The sequence below is a fragment of the Psittacula echo genome (assembly GCF_963264785.1).
Source record: "Psittacula echo genome assembly, contig: SCAFFOLD_93, whole genome shotgun sequence".
In the NCBI taxonomy this organism is placed as follows: domain Eukaryota; kingdom Metazoa; phylum Chordata; class Aves; order Psittaciformes; family Psittacidae; genus Psittacula; species Psittacula echo.
The window spans coordinates 22,485-43,037 of NW_027664247.1; positions in this window are offsets into that span (position 1 = coordinate 22,485).

Genomic DNA, 20,553 nt, shown 5'->3' on the forward strand with positions numbered 1-20,553 from the left:
TCCCCTGGCACAGGGGCCCGGACCACTGCCGGGGAGGTGTGGTGGAGCTGGGAGGGCTGAGTAGCCTGCGGTGGTGGTAGCAGCAACAGCTTTGCAGGGGCAGGGTTGTTCCTGTGGGAGCTTCAGTCCTGAGAGAGCCCTGGCTGCAGCTGCTGCCTTCAGCGGAGCCAGCTGCACACAGGGCCTCTCCACCAAAGCAACATCTTCGTGCCAGGAGAAATAGAGATGCCTGGTGGGGAAAGCTGCCAGGCAGCATTGTCGCTCCACCCTGTGGCCTGCTGACAGGCTGGACAGTGTCCTTTGCTCCCAGCACAACACGTCCCTTTTCTCCTGGTGCCCTCACACCTGCCAGTAGGAAGGCAGGCAGAGAGGATAGCGGGAGCTTCATGGGGTTTCACACCACCTGTCTCACGCATAGGAGGACCTCCCCAGCCTCTCTGTCAGCACGGAGCAAGCCGCAGAGGGAAAGGGGCAAAGGGAAGGGAGGTGCAGTCCCCAGCAGGCCAGGCTGCAGAGGGTGCCTTCTCCCTTCCCATGCCTCCAGTCTCTGCAGGAGCACCGCTGCCAGCAGGGAGCCTCGGGTGCCTACAGCCACTCCGACCCGCTTTTGGAAGCTTGTTCCTGAGCAGGAGCAGGGCTGGCAGGGGCAGAAACGTCAACGGCACCGTCACACTTAACGCCTCAGTTTCCTTGTCACTCTCTTCACAGAACACACAGAGAGCCTTTTCACACATCAAACTTACCGTGAAGAGCAACTGGGGAAACACAGCCTACACCTGCATTTATCGAGTGCAGGTTCATGGAAAGATGGCAAAACCAGAAAACCTCAACTGAAACCAGAGAAGGAAAAGAACACAAATAAAAAAGAGGGAGGAGGGATAAATGGTTTGTCAGATCAGAGTGGTGTAGAAGATCTGTCTCCAAAGTAGGGTGTGCAGGAAGGACCACTGGGGGATGGGTAGGAGCACCCGCTGACATGGCTACAGGGCAGCCTGCAGGCAGCGGATGTGGGTCACCAACAATCCTTGGGACAGCTCCTTGGGGCTGCCAGGGGCTTGTGAGCTCCCCCTTTTAATTTCCCAGTAGAGGGGCTGGAGAAGCACCGGGTTCCCCAGTGCACCATCAAAGGGGTGTGTGTGATGGCTGCCTTCTCCCGGGGATGGTTTCAGGGGTGTGCAGCCAGGGGTACCCAGGGTTGTCCTTCCAAGCAGGGTCCCTGCACCCCAGGGGCTGTGTGCTGGAGCAGTCTGGGGGAAGTCATCTTCCTGCTGAAAGACCCAGCACAGGACAGCTGAGACCAAAGCTGATGGACAGATGAGATCTTCTGAACAGCTCTTTGATATCTCGTCTGAATTTCATCTGACACAATACCCCCATAGGTGCTCCCGCCATGTTCCTATTTCCTTACTGCCGGAGGGCAGGACTGGCTCTGCCAGAGCCCCCAGCAGAGCCCCCTCCTTCCACTGACACCCTCAGCCTGCAGCAACCAGAGCTCATGGAAGGGACCTGCCAAAAGTCTTCCTGAAACCAGAGAAGAGGCAGTTTCAGGGTGTTCTGTGAGAAATGCATTAGGTTTCACTCAGAGAATTCTCCCCTAAATTGCCACTGTCTTTTCCCTTTTGGAAAGCCCCCATAACAAGAAGCAGCAAATGTCCAGTGGCAGCTCCGTCACCCGCTTCCTCCGCCTGCCATTTGCAGACACGTGGGAGCTGCAGCTCTTGCATGCCTGACTCTTCCTCGGCATCTACCTGGCTGTGCTCCTGGGCAACGAACTCATCCTCACCACCACAGCCTGCAACCAGTGCCTCCACACCCCCATGTACTTCTTCCTCCTCGACCTCCCCTGCTGGACCTGCGCCCCATGTCCACCACTGTCACTAAACCGATTGCCAGTTCCCTCTGGAACACCAGGGCCATCTTCTTCCTGGGATGTGCTGCCCAGGTCTTTTTCTTTCTCTCCTCAAGCACAGACGAGTTTTATCTTCTCACCATCATGCCCTACAACCACTCTGTGTCCATCTGCCAACCCCTGCATGACGGGACCCTCCTGGGCAGCACAGCTTGCGTCCGCAATGGCAGCAGCTGCCTGGGCCAGAGGGTTTCCCAGTTCTCGGCTGCACACTGTGGGACTTTGTCACTTCCCTCTGCTAAGGCAATGCCCAAAGGACCAAAGCTGGGGGAGCAGAGTGGGTTCCTGTCCCCTCTCTGCCTGTTCTGGGACAGTTCTGCCACTGTCCAGATGCTCTGGGAGAGCTTGGGAGCCCTTCCCTGAGGCCGTGTATGAGGAGATCGGTAGTTACAGCTCAGCATGGAAGAAGCAGGCAAGGTTCGGTTGCCCATGTTCAGCGAGTCCCCTCCATGGGGCACATCTGCCAGGCTTTTCCCCCTTACTGCCCCACCCAGGGCTGACCCCTGCGCTGGGGTGTGTGGGGAGAGCAGCAAGGTCCTGGGCCCAAGAGAGGAGCTTCATCTCACCAGTTCTTCCTGTCCCCGCCAGGGACAGCCCCTCTCTGTGTGCTCCTGCGTGCTGCGTGACACCTGAGGGTTGAGGGAAGCTCCTGTCCCAGGGCAGCTCTGGGAGACCCTTTGAGACAGGGCTTGTCCCAGGGGAGCAGGGTGAGTCCTGAGCCCTCCTCCCACTCAGCCTTTTCTCCGTGGCTCCCCCCAGCAGTGAGCACAAGCTTGGCCACCAGAGCACATCCCATAACACCTCCAGGTTCCTATTCAAAGAGGTCCCTGACTTCTAAGATTCTGTGATTCTTTCAGAGCGTAATTCGTGATTCTCTCTCCTTAACTGTTGGTGTTTTGGGAGACTCCTCTGTGGTATTTACCCCATGGCAAAGGTCACGCAGAGCATCTGCCTTTCTGGCTACACCCTTCAGAGAAGCCACCTGTGTGCACTGCAAAGGGGAGTGCTGAGGTGGGCTGTGTCCTTGGGGAAAGCCCTGTTCCTGCGGGGGACACAGCCCTGGGAGAGAGCATGCAGGGAAGGGCTGTGCTGCATTCACAGGGCAGTGTTTAGCTCCAGTCAAGTGACATGATGCTGTCAGAGCTCTGTGCCTTGCTCACGCTGCTCCTCTCCCTTCGTCCTCACCTTGCAGGGTTTTGGCTGAGGCACAGACATGGAATGACGACAGCCAGTCATCCTCAGCCATGCACACCCCCTCCCACCGCAGCTGAACGCGAGAGACCAGCTCTTGGGGAGTGCTTTTTATTAGACTCATATTGGAAGTAGTAGAGGAGCCGTGTAGAGGGAATGTCGGAGGCCGAAAGAGAGAGCAGGCATTCCAAAATTGAATACAAGAGATTGTATAAAATGTCAGTGTTCAAATGTCTCCTTCATCTTCTGGAAAAGGAGAGGGTACCTTATATAAAACATGGCTCGCTGTTGCTCTGTGGGAAGGCATACTGACCCTTGCAGGAATACGAATGACTTGCCAGGATATAAAACAAATCAAGCTGTTTCTAGAACTGCTCACTATGATTTTATTTATGTTGGAAATTCCCAAATTACTCACTTCCAGGGTAACTGCAAGACATACCTCCTCTCTGGATTTTAAAGAGAAGCACAGTATGGACAAGGCCTGCTGCATGCAGTATGTTTTGGAATAAGGTTTTGTTTTTTCCTCTACTTTTTGTTATGGAAGCTGCTGCTGTTTAGCAACAGCCCTGCTGAATTCCTCACCCTGGGGACTGGTGGTGAAAACACAGACCTAACTGGAGATCCTCCAGCTCTCTGGTTCTACTGCAGTGCTCAGAAATAACCAAAAGACATGGTCTACAGCAGCAAGAAAAGAGTAAGAAAAAACTGATAAATTAATCCCTCTAGATAGCCTAAATAAGTGTATAGCAGCATCCTTTAACAGCGTGGTACAAGACCTCCCACTGGAGAAGAGATATGCTCTCTACGAGCTGTTGGCTCAGCAGAGGAATTCCAGGAAAGCATGTTTTGTCAGTTTGGGGGCACCAGTAAGATGTAGCTTTCATTTTCTTCACGCTCCAAAGTCCAGTCCGTGACCCTGTGCCACAAGCTACACGCAGCTTCCGAGCTAGAAGACATGTACCTTCCATTTGGAACATCTGGATTTCTCCCTTAGAATTAAAAGAAGTTATTTCTTTTGCTGGAGAAAGCTTTGTGTGGGGGTATTTTCTGAAAGACTGCAAAGCACTTCAAACCCAAATAGCAATTGTCTGTTACAAGAGTTAACCCTGCAAGCCATGTGCACTCTAAAGGGTCCAGAGGAAGGCTATCTGCTTTATCCTAGCCCAATTTCAGCATAAAGTGGTAATGCAATATTTAATAAAACAGGTAACTGCGGTTATCTGAGCAAAACTGGCTTTCTGAGATACCAGCTCCCTCTGCTTTACAGGATTTAAGCTCCTTGCTTAGCTTATCTCATAGGAAGTGTCCTAAAGTTCAGTGTACAAGTACAGGACTTGAGTAAGGATTTGCTCTTTGCTCATCTTGGCTTTGTAGGGTTTCCTAGTGTTACGAAATGTGGAGGGAGCATCTAGTACCTCCCTGCAGCACCTGAATAGAAACTTCCAAGCAGCAGCTTGTAGTTTTTACAGGAATCACTCCAATTCATCCTCAGGATACTCTCCCCACTACCAAAATCTTCTCCCTACAGCTCCTGCAGTTTTCCACCAACACTCTTATGTCTCCCAATCCTCCTTGCTATGTTGCTAACTCTCTTCATACCCAAACCCCTCTACACTTCATCCATCAACCTTCCCAAGCCCTCTACCTGTTTTCCTGGTTACCATTCATTTGGCTTAGAGCTCTTGCTAAGCTAATTTGTTATTTGTTATGTGCTCATGGACTCATTGGGTTTCAGAACACGTAAGGGCACAGTTTTCTAGTTTCCGTGCAGGCAGCAGTTGTTTGCGCATGTCTCTTCTTTTTCCTAAAACAGCTTTAATTCTTGAGGGACGGGGAAACAGAAAATCTGACAAGGGCTCAAGCAGACACGGAGATGGCAATTTAGTGTTAGCTTCGTTTCCTTTAAGAAACTGAAATAGCAAATCTTGGACAGCACAGAGATGTGATCATAAAATTGACTCTCCATGGGATAATGCTGTAGGAGGGAAAGGGGAAAAGATCCCATCATCTGTTGGTATAACAAGCATCTGCAGAGCTAGGACTCCACCAGTGCTGTTTGAAATATTTATCCAAGCTGACATTGTGTGCAGGCTATTTGCCTTTGCTTTATGACTGGAAGGTTAAAATATTGTTGTGAAGATAAAAGAGAAAAGGAAGATGTTAGAACCAGGGTCATGTAAGATAGACTATGTGTATTACGACATGATAGAAATGTGTATTATGTGTGAGCAACCATACCGGGAGTGCCTTGACTTATCCCTCAGGTGGTTATACAACATGTTACTTTAAATTCCATTAACATCTGCTATTTTTTTCCTGCTCCACTCAGCGCACAAAGTGAAGAGTGCTCAGACTTCAGTATTTTGTCTCACTTCCTATGCTTAATGTGGGATACTAAACCATTTGTGTTGCAAATTACTCCCTGAATCCAGCATTATTGATTTCTTGACTTTCTTTTCAATGAAAGACTTAATTACAGAATCTGTGAGTTTCACACACACACAAAATAATTAACTTTCATAAGACTTCTGTGAGATCAGCAGGCTGTGTTACAGTCTGAGGCTCAGGGCGATTATGCCCCTTAGAGGTACTCACTACTTTTGAAAGCCTCTTTTGGAGTTACTTGGTTTGGTTTCAGCAAGTAAGAATGTTTTATGTGCAGCCTTTGCTAGCGTGCAACTCTGAGCACATGAGTTCCACGACTCACTTCCCAGGCTGTCAGAAAGGTCATCTACACAGTGAGGTGCACACATTGATAAGCCAGTGTAGTAAATCTGGGTAGGTAACTGAGCACTGAAGCGTGGAGAGAGCTGAACATTGGTTGCCTGATGGAATAAAAAGAAAATTGTCATGGATAGACTTGAAAGAAATCTCTGTTAATCTCCATCCTGCCTCTTTTGCTTCTGCTTTCCCAAAAAGCTTTCACCTTTCTGATGGATCTTTTCTTTTCAAGGTTAATTCACGGCAATTCCTAAATCCAGGTGTCATTGCAAAACTAACAAGGGAAAACAATCCATTACAGTTGGCAATTCCTAGCTCTGAACAAATGGACTTTTAAAAAACTTTTTTTTTTTTTTTTTTTTAGGGTCAGAGCGGGTTAAGAAACAAACTCATGCATTACATTTGCTGCCAAGCCATTTGCAATTTCAGCCACTGCTAGTGAAAGTCACACCATTTTTTATAATTACTTTCAGTAAGAAAAAGACCTCTGTATATGATTAATTTCAAAAGGAGAGGATCAGTCCCAGTTTGTGCAGTCCTTCCTGTTGATCCTGCTTCTAGGATCCAGACTCCGATCTCTCTGGGCAAACCTATCCAGAAAAAGAAAAGTATATATATAGGCAAACCCGTCCCAAGTATGCAGAGTGGCATGCTGCAAATTTTATGAAAGCAATTATATTCCCTTCAGCTGCTTTTAAATGCTTCAGGTTTTTTAGAGCTGCCAGCAACGGGTCATCGTTTAAATCATACCTTGCTATTGAACCTGTTCTTCCAAGGCTGCCAGGAAAGTTATTTAATTTCATTGAGAGCATCTAGTCAAATACTAATGAACTGACTCCAACCTGGAGAGTATCACAGTATCACACAGTATCACAGTATGTTAGAGATTGGAAGGGACCTCAAAAGATCATCTAGTCCAATCCCCCTGCCAGAGCAGGAACACCTAGATAAGATTACACAGGAATGTGTCCAGGCGGGTTTTGAATGTCTCCAGAGAAGGAGACTCCACAACCTCCCTGGGCAGCCTGTTCCAGTGTTCTGTCACCCTCACTGAGAAGAAGTTTCTTCTCAAGTTTAAGTGGAACCTCTTGTGTTCCAGTTTATACCCATTACCCCTTGTCTTATCATTGTTTGCCATTGAGAACAGCCTGGCTCCATCCTCATGACACTCCCCCTTTATATATTTATATACACTAATAAGGTCCCCCCGCAGTCTCCTCTTCTCCAAACTATAGAGACCCAGCTCCCTCAGCCTTTCCTCATAAGGGAGATGCTCCACTCCCTTAATCATCTTTGTCGCCCTGCGCTGGACTCTCTCCAGCAGGTCCCTGTCCTTCTTGAACTGAGGGGCCCAGAACTGGACACAATATTCCAGATGCGGTCTCACCAGGGCCGAGTAGAGGGGAAGGAGGACCTCTCTCGACCTACTGACCACCCCCCTTCTAATACACCCCAGGATGCCATTGGCCTTCCTGGCCACAAGGGCACAGTGTTGGCTCATGGTCATCCTGCTGTCCACTAGGACCCCCAGGTCCCTCTCCCCTACACTGCTCTCTAACAGGTCGTTCCCCAACCTATACTGGAACCTGGGGTTGTTCCTGCCCAGATGCAGGACTCTACACTTTCCCTTGTTATATTTCATCAAGTTTCTCCCTGCCCAACTCTCCAGCCTGTCCAGGTCTCGCTGGATGGCAGCACAGCCTTCTGGCGTGTCAGCCACTCCTCCCAGCTTAGTGTCATCAGCAAACTTGCTGACAGTACACTCAATTCCCTCATCTAAATCATTGATGAATATAGAGCATTTTGCTTTTGTTCCTTCTTCAGAAGGGAACATGCAGAAATATCTGCTAGAAACAGCCCCACATTGAGAGTTGCCAGTGGTGATGACAGAGGAGGAAGACGGGAAGCAACCTTCTTTTGCTTCCATATGCCTGCTCAGATATGCATAGAGGGAGAAGAGTGTATGATACTTGGTCTGGCAGACACAAGCCATCTAGAGTGGGAGATGGGACACTTCATACAGATGATTTAGGGAGGGGACAGCGTGAGAGCTTGCCAGCCTGTTAACAAAACAGTGGAGAGAAGAGGACATTTCCTTGCAGTTGCAGTTTTTTTGATGGGACAGGAGAGATGTTTGTTCTTGTCATCCCTCCTCTCTGTGTGTGTGGCTAATAAGCTGCATTTGCCCAGGGCCAGGAAGTGCTGGGGTGGTCACAGTGCAGTCTCTCCTACTGACTGCTGGTCAGTCTCGCTCTCAAAGGAGACGTTTAAGGCCCCTTGGCCTCTTTTCCGTGATGCCTTTCTCCTTTCCATCTCTGGGCAAAGGCAGCCTCCCTGCTCAGCTCTTCCTCCTAAGCCTCAGCAATCTGGGCTCCTCAGGCAAAACCAGCTCCAGCAGCAGCTCCGCGCTGCCCGTCCACAGGAGTGTCCCTGCTCAGGGCAACAGTCACGCGCAGCTGTGGGCTCTCTCCCTGCCCCACCACGCTGTATGGGTGCCCAGTTCTATGATGTCACAGTGGGGCTGAGCAGGGCTCCCTCTGGGCTCCCGTGGGGCAACATGGAAGTTGCCTGCTCCTTAGGAACAACTTTCAAATAGCTTCATTTGACTTGGCTTTCACAAAGTGGCCTGTGCTTGCCGTAGGATTGTTAGAAACTTAAAAATGCTTCTTGTAAAGGCTCAGCTTAGACACAACAGTGAAGCATCTCTTTATTTCAAGTTTTTGCAAAAACAGGCCTTGTAGTAAGGAGGCACACCCTGGTCACAAGGCTTTTATGACCTTTTGATGGCCCACCTCCGACCGCAGAGTCCCTCCCTTGTTTCCCTATTGGCTAGGTACTCCAAGGTTTACAGCCTATCTGAAGTGCCTAAGTTACCCACACCAAGTCCACCCCCGGGTACAGAGTGCATTGCTTCCTTTGAGAGCTCACTACCCTCCCACCCCCGACCCCGCCTCGCCAACCTGCTTGTGTGGGATGGCTTCCCTACACTGTAAGCACTAACCCAGCTCCTGCCAAAGTTTTCACGCCTTAACCGCCATCTTTCGGCTAACTGCAAAAACAAGACTTTAATACTTTTTACAAGATTATTGAGAAAAGAAACTGATGCACGGAATGAGACTCTACAACTCAAAGGGAGTTATAAAGCAGGTATGTTTATCATGGCGCCGGCTGCAAGGGGGGTCACTCCTCCTGACTTGCACACCGAGGGGTTAAGCAAGCAGATATTTATTACACACAAACATGCATATTCATTTGTGATAAGCACATAAATGTACTGGCTTTCGCAAATCATAGGTGTTCCTATGTGGATGTAACTGTATGAGTTCGCAGTAACAGAAACAAAGCTCGCTGAAGACACAAGATTAGGCAACAAGTTGAAAATGGCCAGGACTCTTGAGCAAAATGGAGTCAAACAACAAAAGAATTTGTAAAAATAAAAGAAAAGGGGGGGGTATGTGTGTGTTTTGATTTGAGGAAAGCTAGTGCCTGGAAAACATAGGGCTAAAGTACTTTTAGCCTAACTTAGGTCGAAGAGAAAGATCAATGTTTGTGTTGTAAGTCTGTGGAATTTAGTGGCCTGACTAAACCTGAATGAGTTATTTCACACCATCCTTCTACTTATCAGTTAGTTTAGAGACAGAAGCTCCCAAACATCTGCTAGATTGCGATACTCCCTGTCTGCCCCTCCTGCAATAAATTTTATAAATATATAATAATATATATTATTATATAAATTATATTTTATTTTTTATATTTTTATATATATATTTTTATATATTTTATATATTTATATATAATATATTTATAATATATTTATATTATAAATATAAATATATTTTTATATAATATTTATATAATATTTATATAATATTATAATATAATTATAATTATTATATTTATATAATATTATTAATATTATTATATATGATATTATTATTATATATTATAATAATTATTATATAATATAATATATAATAATATAATATTATAATATGATATTATATAATGTATAATATTATATAATATATAATATATGAAGATTGTAATAATAATATAATAATATAAATTATAATAATAAAATAATAAATAATAAAATATAATAATTATTATAGTAATAATATATAATTATATAATATATAATAATATATAATAATATATACTATAATAATAATTATTATATATTATAATAATATTATATATAATATAATTATATATAATATTATTAATTATTATAATATTATAATATTTATATAATATTATATAATATTTATATATAATATATTATTATTATATAAATATTTTTATATAATATATTTATATATTATTTTTATATATTTATATATATTTTTATATTTTTTATATTTTTTATTTTTTATATTTTATATTTTTTATATTTTATTATATAGATTATATTATATTAATATATAATATAATATTATTAAAAATAAATTTTGCAGGAAGGTCACGCTGTTCTAAATCTTTGCCAGCTATCAGAAGAATTACAGATACAGCTGGGTTCAGCTAGTTCTGTGATTACTGGGGCATCCAAGTGTGCCAAAGGTGAAGAGTACACCGTGAGGAAGACTGCTTACTTCATCCTCAAGACCCCTGCCCACAATCACCGCAGAGCAGCACACAGATGCCAAGAGGAGGAGACTTATGATAATAAGGTCCTGGAGCTAGATATAATATTCCCTGCCTATACGCGGGAATTATGAATATGTATATGGGTAATGCAATAGTGAAAGTATATAAACCTGTAACAAATGCTCACCAGCGCGCCTCTGGCTACGGTCGTGCACCCAGCGCTGTTGCTTTTGCTTTACTGACTCTGTCCCTCAATAAAACCCTGTTATCTCGTTTAGAGGAGTGAGCTCGTATTTCACAGCAAGGTTGAGCAAGGCGGCCAGGAGAGCTGCAAGAGTCTGCAGAAGAGACGACGAGCGCTGGCAGAAAGAGCAGGCCAAAGGGCTGGAGTGAGCAGGGCCGGGCTCACGGTCAGGCCTGCTGTCCTATACGGTACTGCCGCGGGGGGGCGGCGCAGGGTGGCTACGCGGGCCTCCCTCTAGGCCCCAGCGCCGGGCGAGGCCGCCGGGGTGTCCACGGCAAGGCGCCGGCCATGATCTGGGGCCTCGCACCCCACCAGGCGGAGTCGGCAGTGTTGTCGGGGGCGCGGCCATGGCCGTCGATGTGGGGCGAGTTTTCGCTCTGCTGGCGGCCAAGGGCACGGAAGAGGCGAGGGCGGCTAGCTGTGGCCACAGCTCCAGGCAGGGCCTGCCCCGCGGGCCGGGGACCGGCAACGTGCGGGGTGCTGATGCTGGGCTGCGGGGAGAGACCGCCGGAGGCCCCCCGCTCTGCCACCCGGGTACGAGCGTTCCGCGGGCCCCGGACGGCTGTCGGTGATGCGCCGTGGCCACGTGTCCCCCAGCGTGTGTTCGCTGGGAGCCCTGCCCGTCCGTGGGCAGGGGAGGGGCGGTCAGGAGGCCCTGCTTCCTCCTTGGAAGAAGAGCGGCTCGGATGCCGCCTTCCCTGGGCTTTCTCTCCCTGCTCGCCCTCTACTGGTGCCAAACTCAGTTTGAGCTTATTCTGAGTAAGGCAAGAGCTTTCACAGCATCCGTGTGATGTCTGAGAGCACGTTCACCTGGGGAATCAGCCCTCACTGCTCTTCTTGGTGTTCCTGTCAGTCCGTGTCTGGGTTGGTAACACGTCCACTGTGAAAATAAAAACTGAGCTCCACGGTTTCACATAACACCCTCTGTTCTCTCCCTCGGACCACTCAGTCTGTCCTCAGTCCCAGAGAAGATGGTAGATGGTTGCTGTGAGTGCTGTTATTAGCACCATAATGTTCTTTTGTTTTAAGCCAGGGGCAGTCGCTCCTTTTATGCCACAAAGTGCCAAGACTGTGGCAGGGCTGCATACTTTATGATTATTTTTAATGCAACAGAAGAAGTGAAGAACTGAGATTGTTATTTAAGTGGTTTTTGCTTTTAATTAACAATTTTTGATTGATTTATATAAAATATCTTCCAAATGTTTGGTTTTGCTTCAAAGTGGTGAATACCTTGAAGTGTTTGTGGCTGAAATCAATGACTATCAGATTTCAGTCAGGTACAGTCAGATGAGCAGGTTGGTAGCTAAGGTTTTCTTCACAGAAGAGAGGGGGTTATGGACAACTTTTTTACTGCGCATCAGCCACTTTCATACAGCCCAGCACTTTGTTTGCCTATGGTACAAAATTTCATCAGTGCGTTCTCCGGAAGGGTTAAAGTGGCAGTTTTGGAGCACTTTTAAAGCAAGTGGTGTGTAAAGTTTTAATAATCCAGTCACTTCACATGCATCTGGCAGTTGAAGACTTTTACCTTTTTGTTTTGAATGCAGAATGCTGAAGGTATATTGGCATACCGGTCTTTAGGACAGCTGTTGAATGATTGAATAGATGTTGGTTTCTCCTCTGTCATTTAGCAATGAGAATATGAGCACTGAGATACATCTACTGAAGTAGTATGGACTACTGATTGCTATGTGATGGAAGAGCTCCTAGAGAAATTGGTAAAATCTTGGCTGGGCTTTGAAGCCCACAACTAAAGTGACATTGAGACTGTTCCCAGTCTTAACTGTGTAACAGATTCATCCTCTTCGTGTGTCAGTTGCCTGCATCTTGTTAGTCCTGCTCTGCTGCAGTAAGAATGCAATTTCACTTATTTTTGTCCTATCAGTTGTATCATTCTTCTTGTCTTGTCCTCTTTTGTGGATTACAGAGATATGTGGGAAAGTTGTACATAGACCACCGCCACAGAAATGGGGTTAACTACAGGCCTGATGGTTCCAAATTCACAGGAGCTGTTTATCTTGGCCGTGTAGAAGCCTATGGGATGCTGGAATGGAAGAATGTCAGAAAATTTCAGGGAACTGGGAAATTGCTGTGCTAATACTGCAATTCCTGTGCCTTTCAAAGTCAGCAGTGGTTTGGTTTGGTGTTTCTTGGTTGTTTTTTTTTTTCCGAGTAGCTCCCTTAGTATTTTAGTTCTTTAGAGCAAAATTGTCATGCTTTGATCTCCCATGAGTTAGGGTGCTATTTCAACAGCTTAGCTTCTGTACTCAACTCTCCCATGGGGAAATACCGAAGGAGATGATAATAGAATCATTTGAGCTGGAAAAGACCCTTAAGATCATCAAGTCCAACCATTAACCCAGCACTGCCAAGTCCACCACTAAACCATATCCGTAAGTGCCACATCTTCATGTCTTTTTAAATACCTCCAGGATGGTGACTCCACCACTTCCCTGGGCAGCCTGTTCCAAGACCTGACCGCCCTTTCAGGGAAGAAATGTTTCCTAATATCCGGACTAAACCTCCTGTGGTGCAACTTGAGGCCATTTTCTCTTTTTACTTGGGAAAAGACACCAACCCCCACCTCACTACAGCCTTCTTTCAGGTGGTTGTAGAGAGTGGTAAGGTCTCCCCTGAGCCTCCTTTTCTCCAGGCTAAACACCCCCAGTTCCTCATCACTCTTGTGCTCCAGGCCTTTCACCAGCTCCACTGCCATTCTCTGGACCAGCTCCAGCACTTCAATGCCTTTTTTGTAGTGAGAGGCCTGAAACTGAACACAGTATTTGAGGTGCAGCCTCACCAGTGCTGCCTGGAAAAGTTTCTTGTTCACGTATCTGATGTATGTAATTTGGGTGTTTATTCTCCTTCTTTGATGAAGAGCTTATTTGTTAGACAGTACTCTCAAAAGGCATATTAGGATGAATTAGAAACTGGAAAAGCACTGCATTTTAGGAAACTGTGAAGATAGCACTCTGAAGTTTCCAGGTAGCTAGTTGGCTGGTTTGCATCATTTTCAGCCCTGATGTTGCTAGTAGAAGCTGGAAATCTTGTTTTCTAAGAGCTTGCAGTCCTTCTTTATTTTCCTAAAAGGTATATCTGACCAGTCCCAAGTGTAGGGGAACAGTGCCCACCTGTTCCTGCTGATCCCTGGGTATCTCTGCAAGTCCTCAAATAATCTAAAACATAGAGAGAAACAACATAACAGTGTTTGCATTTAGAGGGCCAATCAACACTGAGGAGACATCAACAAGAACACAGCATTCTTGCTCAGTGTTGATAATGTGGCGTTAATTACAGATTTAGGAGAGCTTTAGTTTGAGTATATGATGTAAAATCTAAAGCTCGGGGAAAAACAGAGAAACTTGAGATCATAACCATACTCAGAATTTTTTTCTTGCCAGTATATTCTGCCAGTGATAGTGCTTTTGTCCTACTCATTTATCTGTGTAGCTAAACAGCTCAGTGTGAAGTTGCTGATTTTTGCTCCAAATGGCTGTTTTGAGGTTGTGATAGCTCAGTGTGAACCTGTCTCGAACCATCTGTGTGGTCCAGATACGCATGAGTCTGCTTGAATTTGATGATGTTTATGCCTTACCTACCACAGTGTCAAGGTCAAACTAGGATACCTTTTGTAGGAAGACTGAAACTCCTGTCCTGTAGTGCACTATTTGCTGCTGAGACTCTTCCATTGGCATGTCGTGTCATGCTTGCAAGACTATAGATACCCTAAATTTAGTTACATTGTAAGAAAAGAAATGTGCCATTTCCAGAATCTGTGTCTGCGCCAGATGTGTTTCAGAAATGTTTGTTTTGAGAAGGTAGTAAAATCTAACCAAAAACCTGTCCTGGACCAAAAGGCTGCAATCTAAAATTGATCACAGAATAAAATTAAAATAAAATCTTGCCTAGGCCTTAAAAGCATCAGGAATTGTAATCTAAACATTACATCCTACTGTAGTTAAATTTAGGGCCTTCCACTGTTCGTGTGCTGGAAGATTTGTGTTTGCTGTTAATAGACCAAAGTGAACGTGAAGGCTTTGCTGTTCAGATTGGCTTTGGCAGTTATTGCTCTGTCAATAGTAAGTGGACCAGTAAGGCCAAAAGCAGCCAGATTGGTTTAAATACAATCCAGACTTTAACTGTACAAATTGTTTGCTCTCTGACTGATACTCGTGAGTTTACTTGTTTCTTAAGGGGCTGTACAAATCTGATGAGCGATTTGGACCAGGGGTTGAGAGCTATCCAGATGGCTGTCAGGATGTTGGCTTGTGGCTCAGAGATCATCTAATTAAGCTATGTACTGAAGTACCTGGTTATTTTCCTGTCTTGGATTATCCAGCGCACTACAGGTACACTGATGACAGATCTCAGAAGGGGTATATTTCACTTGAGGAAGACCCATTTCTCCGTAACTATAAGCATCTCCCTTTTGATGGTAATGATATTTTACCTGAAGGAGTCTTTGCATATTCTCGTAACATGGATCGTCTTACTCTGACTCACTCCTTCCTGGAGAGTGTGATGCTCTGTATTTTCAGAAGAAGCTGCCTGAGGAGGACCCTTGGCCTGTTGCAAATGTAACCTCCCTGCTGGTTCAAAGGTAGATGCACGTGCATAAGCAGAGGTAACTGCTGATGATTTGTTTATTATGTGTGGATTTTTAACAATTACTACCCATGGGTGTTTGTTGTTTTCAAATTTACGTTGAAGGATAAAAGCTGCACTCGAGATTGGGTTTTGTGGCCTTGAGATTACAAGTTGCCAATAAGGGTTGTTTTTTTTAAAAAAAGGAAGCAAATAACATATTCATCTCTCAATTTATAGATTTTATTCCTTTAAGTTAAACATTGGGTTTATCCTGGTCACACCTAGAAAAATAATCCCATTACTCATTAACAAGTCAGGGTTTCTGGAAGTCCAGTTTTGAAAAGAATTGGGAGTCAAGGGCTGTAGAGACCTGTTCTGACCTTCGCTGTCCGGAGAGTGTAGTCTGGCATAGAAATAAAAATATGGGGAATCATAGCGCCAGGTTTTCAAAAGTACTGAAAATATGGATATTGATAACTCTTTGTGGTTGTCTTGACTCTTGTTCTTCTTCAAGGCTATTCAAAATACGCTGTAACAAAAAAGTCGACAGCTAGTAGAACTGCCAACTGCACATCAGTTTTTATGTAGCTTGGTACTTGTATGTGCAGATGCTTTTTGAGCACACGGAGGATTTCCTTGTTTGCTTTTCTGATAGGAACACAAGCTACCTACGTATATTTTATAGTCATAGTTAAAGCAGGTGATGAAAATTAGATCATAAACAAATGTCATGACTGTGCATGATAAATTGGGTCATAAAAACACATGGTAGTTAGATTTTGTTTTCTTACCCGTCCATCAAACATCTACTAAAATACTTTTAACTTGTCTAGATAAAATCCATATGCTACTGCCAGCACCCCATTCATATAAGCAAGCTCACACTATCTAAAATAGCTCGTAAAATGATAGCTGGCCTTATTTTCCCATCTTGCAGACCAGCATATTTTATTCTTGATGCATTTTCTTTAGCTGCAGTAGTGGTCCAAGAGTACCTAGCTGCTTAAATGTGCTGTGCTTTTCTCTCCTTTTCTAGGCGCTGTCAAGTGGAGTTCAATTCAGATGTCAACCTCATTCTCAGTGGAGCCCGCAATGCTTATGGGCCTTCAGGCCCCAGAGAACTTGCCTCGGAGCAGCTAATTAAGAAGGCAGCAAGAGGAGACTATGATGGGGTCTCTGCGATTCTGAGGAACGGGCTTGCTCATCCAGACATAGCTGACAAACATGGATACACAGCACTTGCTGCTGCGGCTGTAAGATTCTAAGCATGACTCTTTACCACATGATGAGAAAATTCCTGGCGTAGTAGGCTGGATTAATTTTTTCTCATTTCATTACGTAGTATGAAGGAATGTTCAACAAGCAGGAAACCCAGAAAAGCGGTGTGGCATGAGTAGTGTCTGTAATGACTGGTATCGTGCCAACCCCCATGGTAAACAAAGAACCTAAAAGAAGCCCTTCAGTAAATATTAGCAGTGATTTCAAATGTCAGGTTTGATTTCAGGTTGTGATTATGCAGTGGGCTAGATCTATGTTCTTGGATGTGATTGTGCCCTTATTATTTTTGATCCTATTTGCAATCAGATGCACACAGAGTTGTTTTGTTTTTGCTGAAGAGCGGTCGTGGCTGAAACTACGCATGTACAACTCCAGTTTCTGTAGGAGGGGGATGCAATCTCTCCCCCTGCCCTTTTCTTTGTTTTTCTGTCAGCTGCCTCAATACTCAGCATTCACTGTAAATGCCAAGCAGAAGCTAGATAATTTAGAACACTGTATTTCTCCTACAGCCGTCTCAGTCATTTCTAGTCTCTCTGTGCATGAATCCTCGATGAATTCCTGCAAAATCCGTTAGTTGAAAATTAACCAAAAAAGTTATGTTCTGAACCCTGTAAGACATTGAGCTTCTGTTTTGAGGAAAATATCAATGTGAATTAGATAAACAGTGTAGAGCATCATTACCTCAAAATTGTGCTGTCAGTTCTTTCCATGTCCCAGGCAAGAAGTGTGTACTTATATATGCAAATATGGATGCTTCCCCTCTACAGGTTCCTTCCCGTAATGCTCTTGTCAATCTTCTTGCTTCCCTTTTGTTGCTGGGGTCTCGTCTCCGGGTGAAGAAACATCGTCGAGGAGTTTTGAGAAGTTTCGAGAAGCGTCTGTCACCAGCCTAACCACTATCTTAACCTCCATCTCCTATATGCTCATTTGTTCAACGTATAGGTTTCACAACGTTTTGTAACAGGATATAACTTTTACCCAACCGCCCCCCTTTTTCTCCCTCAGAGCATTTAAGCAACTTTAACAAAGCATAATCCTTTCACAATAATACAGTTAACCAAAGGGATTATTCCGTTCCTTCTTTCCCCACTTCACAATGGCATTGACAGAGATTTTCATCATATTCTTTGCGTAAAGTACAATAATCACAAAAAATCATTGTTCCACACAAAGTACAATAATTACTAGGACTTCTGAGTTGTTGACACGAATCACTTCCATATATCTCACATTTAGTGAGATTTGTTTCTGTTACTGCGAACTCATACAGTTACATCCACATAGCAACACCTATGATTTGCCAAAGCCAGTACATTTATGTGCTTATCACAAATGAATAAGCATGTTTGTGTGTAATAAATATCTGCTTGCTTAACCCCTCGGTGTGCGAGTTAGGAGGAGTGACCCCCCTTGCAGCCGGCGCCATGATAAACATACCTGCTTTGTAACTCCCTTTGAGTTGTAGAGTCTCATTCCGTGCATCAAGTCTTGTTTTTGCAGTTAGCCGAAAGATGGCGGTTAAGGCGTGAAAACTTTGGCAGGAGCTGGGTTAGTGCTTACAGTGTAGGGAAGCCATCCCACACAAGCAGGTTGGCGAGGCGGGGTCGGGGGTGGGAGGGTAGTGAGCTCTCAAAGGAAGTAATGCACTCTGTACCCGGGGGTGGACTTGGTGTGGGTAACTCAGGCACTTCAGATAGGCTGTAAACCTTGGAGTACCTAGCCAATAGGGAAACAAGGGAGGGACTCTGCGGTCGGAGGTGGGCCATCAAAAGGTCATAAAAGCCTTGTGACCAGGGTGTGCCTCCTTACTACAAGGCCTGTTTTTGCAAAAACTTGAAATAAAGAGATGCTTCACTGTTGTGTCTAAGCTGAGCCTTTACAAGAAGCATTTTTAAGTTTCTAACAATCCTACGGCAAGCACAGGCCACTTTGTGAAAGCCAAGTCAAATGAAGCTATTTGAAAGTTGTTCCTAAGGAGCAGGCAACTTCCATGTTGCCCCACGGGAGCCCAGAGGGAGCCCTGCTCAGCCCCACTGTGACATCATAGAACTGGGCACCCATACAGCGTGGTGGGGCAGGGAGAGAGCCCACAGCTGCGCGTGACTGTTGCCCTGAGCAGGGACACTCCTGTGGACGGGCAGCGCGGAGCTGCTGCTGGAGCTGGTTTTGCCTGAGGAGCCCAGATTGCTGAGGCTTAGGAGGAAGAGCTGAGCAGGGAGGCTGCCTTTGCCCAGAGATGGAAAGGAGAAAGGCATCACGGAAAAGAGGCCAAGGGGCCTTAAACGTCTCCTTTGAGAGCGAGACTGACCAGCAGTCAGTAGGAGAGACTGCAGGGCAGAGCCACCGCCAGGCGACTAGGTACGAAGTTGGCCGCTCGTGCCTGGGGCATCAGGTTAGGACGGTAGCTGGGACATGGCCTAATACAGCCAGCAGGTCATGGATCAGCATGGGGAAGCTGACAGCCACTTCTGCACAACAGCTCTGTGCATTGCCAAGCCCCCTTCTGGTGGGCCTTGGCTGAAAGCATGGCTTGCTCTCCCAGCCAAAAGGCAGTGTGCAGCAGGGGCTTCCTTATACTGTGAGGGCTGGGGCCCAGCTTTGCCCCGGGGAGGGGGGTCCCAGCCCCTGGCACCTCAGGTTGGTCTCCTGGGACCCGCCTGACTGACAGAGGGAGGCTGCATGGGGAGGAGAGCTCAGCCCCAGGAGGAAAGAGGTGCGGGATAGTGGTTGGGGTAGCAGTCCGTGCCCCTTGTGTGAACAGCCACTGAGAGGAGCTGCTGAGAGGCATGTTGGGGCAGGGAACACGGAGGGAGGGGATGAGAATCAGGCTGTGCTGCGGCGTCACCGAAAGTCGGTAGAATAAGACTCCTTAACACCAGCCATAGAATCCTAGAACAGTTAGGGCTGGAAAGGACCTTAAGATCATCTCGTTCCAGCATCCCTGCCATGGGCAGGGACATCCTGCCCTAAATCACATCACCCAACACTCCATTCAGCCTGGCCTTGGACATTGCCGGGGATGGAGCCTTCACAACTTCCGTGGGCAACCCATTCCAGTGCCTCACCACCCTCACAGTAAAGCACTTTCTCCCTACATATAACCTAAGCTTCCCCTATTTAAGTTTGAACCTGTTACCCCTTGTCCCCTCACTACAGTCCCTGATGAAGAGTCCCTCCCTAGCATCCTTGTAGGCCCCCTTCAGATACTGGAAGGCTGCTCTGAGGTCTCCACGCAGCCTTCTGTTCTCCAGGCTGAACAGCCCCAACTTTCTCAGCCTGTCTTCATACAGGAGGTGCTCCAATCCCCTGACCATCCTCGTGGCCCTCCTCTGGACTTGTTCCAACAGTTCCATGTCCTTTTTATGTTGAGGACACCAGAACTGCACACAATACTCCAAGGGAGGTCTCATGAGAGCAGAGGAGAGGGGCAGGATCACCTCCTTCTACCTGCTGGTCGCGCTCCTCTTGATGCAGGCCAGGATACGGTTGGCTTTTTGGGCTGTGAGCGCGCACTGAAGCCGGCTCGTGCTCATTTTTCTCATCAAATGTAGCATTAAGAAGCAGGCATTATTTATTATGGCACCCGATGCATGGGGGAATTGCTCCACCAAACGTGCATGTCGATTCTTACAGATTTCTTGCTTATGAGAATTCATCTCATTCATATACGTTATAATTCCCAGGAACCTTGTGCATAATTTCTTCCCAGAATTAACTGACGTAGGTTGCAACCTACTAGAGCATGCATGGTAGCTCGCTCTGGCGGTCGTAGGGGTTGTTACTTCTCTCTTGTCTTCCTCGGGTTATCCAAAGGTCACACGGAGGATGATGAAGATGTGATAGTTCATCTTTTTCTCGCTGTAGCAATCCTCCACACCGCAGTGTCAGATGTCCTTCTTGATTGCCTGCAAGAGCTGGTTCTCTGTGAAGCACATGTATATATTATAATGTGTTTCCATGGTATGAATGGGCTACTTTTAGCTGAGTTTGCAAGCCTCGAGTCACTTAAAACAATTGAGCATTGTAGGAGCGG